Source organism: Cervus elaphus, chromosome 20, assembly GCF_910594005.1.
Source record: "Cervus elaphus chromosome 20, mCerEla1.1, whole genome shotgun sequence".
Classification (NCBI taxonomy): Eukaryota; Metazoa; Chordata; class Mammalia; order Artiodactyla; family Cervidae; genus Cervus; species Cervus elaphus.
In genome coordinates, this window is record NC_057834.1 from 56,505,982 (window position 1) to 56,511,798 (window position 5,817).

General features: G+C 42.3%; 1 non-coding gene across 1 annotated transcript; it reads left to right on the plus strand.

Moving 5' to 3' along the window:
• The first annotated feature begins 204 nt into the window (after positions 1–204).
• On the plus strand, positions 205–311 carry LOC122678465. Its single transcript, XR_006336137.1, has one exon. It is a non-coding gene; the product is annotated as a U6 spliceosomal RNA (small nuclear RNA).
• Positions 312–5,817: the final 5,506 nt, after the last annotated feature.

A 5,817-nucleotide genomic window follows, 5' to 3' on the forward strand; every position in this document is an offset into this window, starting at 1 on the left:
CTGTGAATTTAACAACTCTAGACACCTCATGTAAGTGGAATCATGCATTCCTTGTCTTTTTGTGACTGGTTTATTTCACTTAGCAGAGTGTCTTCAAGATTCATCTATGTAGTAACATGCATCAGAACTTTCTTCCTTTTTATGGCTGAATAATATTCCACTGTGGGCTTCCAAGGTCGTGCTAGTGGTAAGAACCCACCTGCCGTGCTCGCTTCAGCAGCACATATACTAAAATTGGAACGATACAGAGAATATTAGCATGGCCCTTGCGCAAGGATGACACGCAAATTCGTGAAGCGTTCCATGTTTTTAAAAGACACGTGTACCCCAATGTTCATCACAGCACTGTTTATAATAGCCAGGACATGGAAGCAACCTAGATGCCCATCATCAGACGAATGGATAAGAAAGCTGTGGTACATATACACTGTGGAATATTACTCAGCCATTAAAAAGAATACATTTGAATCTGTTCTAATGAGATGGATGAAACTGGAGCCCGTTATACGGAGTGAAGTAAGCCAGAAAGATAAACACCAATACAGTATACTAATGCATATATATGGAATTTAGAAAGATGGTAATGATAACCCTATATGCAAGACAGAAAAAGAAACACAGATGTACAGAACAGATTTTTGGACTCTGTGGGAGAAGGTGAGGGTGGGATGATCTGAGAGAACAGCATCGAAACATGTATATTATCAAGTGTGAAACAGATCGCCAGTCCAGTTTGGATGCATGAGACAAGTGCTCTGGGCTGGTGCACTGGGATGACCCAGAGGGATGGGATGGGGAGGAAGGTGGGAGGGGGATTCAGGATGGGGAACACATGTAAATCCATGGCTGATTCATGTCAATGTATGGCAAAAACCACTACAATATTGTAAAGTAATTAGCCTCCAACCAATAAAAATAATTGGGAAAAAAAAAGAACCCACTTGCCAATGCAGGAGACTTAAGAGATGTGGGTTCGATCCCTGGGTTAGGAAGATCCCCTGGAGGAGGGCATGGCAGCCCATTCTAGTGTTCTTGCCTGGAGAATCCCGTGGACAGAGGAGACTGGCAGGCTTCAGCCCATAGGGTAGCAAAGAGTCAGAAACAACTGAAGCAACTCAGCACAGCACAACACGTGATATTCCATTGTATGTACATGTCACCTTTTGTTTACCCACAGTTGGATTGCTTCCACTTTGAGTTATTGGGAATAATGCTGCTATGAACATGGTTGATAAGTATCTGCTTGAGACCCCACTCTCAATTCTTTGGAGTATATCCCTAGAAGTGATTGCTTGATCACATGGTAATTTTAGGTTTAACCTTTTGAGGAAATGGTTTTACTTCTTAAGCCATTACTAAATTCTTTTTCTTTTACCTGTTAGTTTTTGAATTTTATTCCTAATCCCTAAATCCTATATATTTTCAAATATTCATATCCTGTGTTTTAGCTTTTCATTTGAAACCTTAATCTCATTTCTTTTTCCTTTCTGAAAATCGTGGCTTTTAGTATTTTATCTTTTTAATTTTGGACTTTTTAAAATCTAGTTTAGTGTGTTTCTTTCATCTGTAAGCTTTTGCTTTGATTTATTTTTAAACCATCTTCAAATAATCCTTTTTATTTCTATAGTTTAATTTGTTTTACCTAAGAATTTATATAGCTGATTTCATATATCTATCTGGAGAAGGAAATGGCAACCCACTCCAGTATTCTTGCCTGGAGAATCCCATGGACATAGGAGCCTAGTGGGCTACAGTCCACAGGATCGCAAAGAGTCAGACACGACTGAGCGACTATACTTTCTTTCTACTTACACTTTGATGTATCTATAATGTACATCCCACAAATTTATCATGTTTCTGATCATTTTAAATGTCTCTCATAAGATGCTATAAAGTGATGGGGGTGGGGATGGGATAAAGGCAATTGAAGTCTGTCATGGGTCAGGTTCCCTGGGAAATAGACTGAGGCAGAAATCTGCATTCAGGAGGTTTGTGGGGTAGGGAATGTGGAAACAATGCTTGTAAGGAAGTGAGGGAAGCAGGGCAGGGTAGAGGGAGAAGTTCAACTGGGATGCAGTTGCAACTGGAGATCTTAGTCCCTTAGGGAGCTCTGAAACTGAGATGTATCCTCAGAGATACCGCAATTTGAGGCTGAGAACTGAGCCTTTATTCTCTAGAACACTTAATGTGCCAGCAAGTGTAACCTTGGGTGTGAAGTTCCTTCCCTTGAGGGCAATGCTGGGGGCAGGGGTGGAGCACTATCAGTGGGTGATACTCCTGAGGGAGCGGTGGGGATCTGAGTGGTGCTCCACAGCTTCCACTGCAGGAGGAAGAGAAATCATACTGCATTCTAGGGAGGTAAAACCCCATAATCCAGCCCAACAGTGGCCAGCTGATTTGGAGGAGTGCATTAAAATTACCTGGAGAAAAAACTTGATAAGACTCTTCCCTACCAAGTGTGTGTAGCTTGAGAAAGAAAATCTGATTATTCTCACACACCTCTATCTCACCTTGAAGTGGAGAACTGCTGGCCAAGGCCAAAATGAAAATACCTCACTTTTATCAATGGTTTCTACAAAAGTTATCTTCAGTTCATTTATAAGACTCCACAAAATATGTGCTTTCTCTCCATGGCAAGTACTACATAGGGATGGATTCAGATTTTGTGAGATCCAACAATTATATTCCCAGGTGGAGCAGTGGTAAATAATCCACCTTCCAGTGCAGAGACGCAAGAGACGTGGGTTTAATCCCTAGGTCTGGAAGATCCTCTGGGGTAGGAAATGGCCACCCAATCCAGTATTCTTGCCTGGAAAATTCCATGGACAGAGGAGCCTGGTGGACTACAGTCCATGGGGTCACAAAGATTCGGATAGGACTGAGCGCACGAGCGCGAGAGTGTGCACACACACACACACACACACACACACACACAGATTATTTAATTTGGGAGCCCTCTTTAACAAAAATAATACAAAATTATGAATATTAAACTGGCAGGCATTACCCAGGGCCTTGGAGGGAGCCCTTGAAGCGTACAATTGAAGGGTCCAGATCTAAGCTTTGCTAGCTTTGCTGTAAGTCCTCCTCTGGTCCAAGGCCATTACTGCACAGCCTGACCGCGGGGCCTCCTTCACAGTCTCAGGGAGGGTCACCTCCCCTGGAGGGCTACATCCACTAGCTCTTGAGCTCCTTCTCACTTTAGAGAGCCCTGAGGAATTCTTCACTGGATGAGACCCAGCTAAGTCTCCCCTCAAGGCAAGTGATCTTGCCTGGACCCTCTGAAGACACTCCATTTCCAGGAACTGGATGAACTACTCTAGACCAGAGGGCCGAGTCCGGGGAGACGTGGGCCACCTGCTGGGAGCAAGCACACACCAGCCTTAGTTCTGAACACTTTGTATGAATGATCCATTCAATCTCCGCAGGCACCCTGATGTTCAGTCGCTCTGTCCGACTCCTGGTGACCCCGTGGACTGCAGCACACCAGGCTTCCCTGTCCTTCACCATCTCCCAGAGTTTGCTCAAACTCATGTCCACTGAGTTGTTGATGCCATCCAGCCATCTCATTCTCCATCATCACTTTCTCCTCTGTTTTCAATCTTTCCCAGCATCAGGGGCTTTTCCAATGAGTCAGCTCTTTGCATCAAGTATCCAAAGTATTGGAGTTTCAGCTTCAGCATCAGTCCTTGCAGTGAATATTCAGAGTTGATTACCTTTAGGGCCATCCAAGATGGATGGGTCATGGTGGAGAGTTCTAACAAAATGTGGTCCACTGGAGAAGGGAATGGAAAACCACTTCAACATTCCTGCCTTGAGAACCCTGTGAACAGTATGAAAAGGCAAAAAGATATGACAGGCGCACTGGCTGGTACGTGTTATTTCTTGCCATTCTACAGAGGAGGGACTTGAGGTATAGAAACTTTACAAAATATGCTCAGAGACTCAACTAGGCAGCAGTGCAGCCAGGATGAAAAACCAGACTCTGACTCCAAGTGTCTGCCCTGTGATAACCCCACTCGTGCCCCTGTGCTATGCTGCTTTGAAAAGGCCAGGTTGGCATGTGTGTATGTTTACTGCTGCTTCTGAACTAAAAATCCTCACTAAACATGACCCACTGAGATCCTATAGTAAAGACTCTGGTGTGTTTGTTTGGTTTTCTGAGTGTTTTACCGGTTTTTTAAGTGTTCAAGTCAATTAAAGCACTCAAGGGATGTTTAAAAGGGCAGGTGTATGGACCCCTCAGTTGGGATTCTGAAATAGGGTCTAAAGCATGCTTTCGAAGGTCAACACTTTGTTTCCCTCAAATGAACATTCCTAAAGTCACTTTTCATTTTAGGACATTCTTTTTCCAAGTTGGGGGAGGGGCATTTATTTCTGTGACTGTCACATACATTTTTTTTTTTTTTTTCAAAAAACACAGAATTTTGGTAGCACTTGTGGTGAATGGGCCACCCTCATCTCATTCAAACTTTGCTCCACAGCATGGGTGAACAGAATTCCTTTCTTCTGGCTTTGATTCATTTCCCTGAAAAGATGAAGATTCCCCACCTTAACACACATGACCCTGTCTACTCAGACAAATGGTTTCCTTTTGAGAATAATCTATATTTATTCTGCAGGCTCAATATTTCTGGAGATCAGGATTGGCAGTGATGTGAATGAGCCCTTGTTTCACGCATTTATGGCATGAGTGGATTCCCATGGACGATTCTTTCATGGATAGGTTAAATGTTTTAAAAATCCTTGACAAACTTACTTTCTTCAAAAAACAGTAGTCCTGAATGTAGTACATGAAATGGATCTCAGGGAACTTACATTTCTATCTATATTGTATATTGTGACTTGTCTTTTTTTTTTTTTTTTGCTGTTGTTGCTCAGCTGTGTCGAACTCTTTGGGACCCCAGGAACTGTAGCCCGCCAGGATCCTCTGTCCATGGGATTCTCCAAGAAAAAATACTGGAAAGGGTAGCCATTTCCTTCTCTAGGGAATCTTCCCAACCAGGGATGGAATCTAGGTCTCCTGCATTGCAGGCAGATTCTTTACCATTTGAGCCACCAGGGAAGCCCGAATAAAAAGTCTACATTTTCTCCTCACTTATCTTTGAATAGCTTCCCTGGAGCCTATTTGTAATTATGATTGTGCTGGGGTGGTCAGGGGACAGGCAATAAATGCACCAGGTTTTTCTTGCTGTGTTTGAGCTGTTACTATCAAAGAATCTTTTAAACCTTGGGGTCCTCAAAAGAGAGGTTTCTCCTCTCATCTCCTCTGAATGGATTGCCATTACCTTAAAATGATTCTATGCTCACTCTGTTCCAGCAAATATAAGACTTAACCCTCCTGGTGCCTTGCTTGACAGGGAAGAAACATGTAAAGCAGAAATCAGAAGAGACCATCCAGGAATTTTCCAAATGAATTTTTCATAGACTTCTCATTGCCTAAGAAAATCTTAAGCCATAGGAAAGCACCTAAGAGAGTCTGTTACAATCTCTGTGGACAGAAATTGCTTATTAGAAAAGCTACATGACCTTGATACTGATTTCAAATATTGATGCTTGTGAAAAACATGCAGAACACACCTTTCACTGCTCTAAGAGTGGAGGAATTGGAATGTGATTCTGGTGTCTAATGGACACCATCCAAATAGAATCAGATAAAGAGGGATGTGTCCTGGAGTTTAAAAAATTGCATGCAAATGACAATAACACTAGTGTGATATACACACATTCCCATTACATCAAAAAGAATACAAAGATAACATTCTTTTGTATTAAATTGACAAAAAGATGTTCAATATCACTAATTATTAGGTAAAT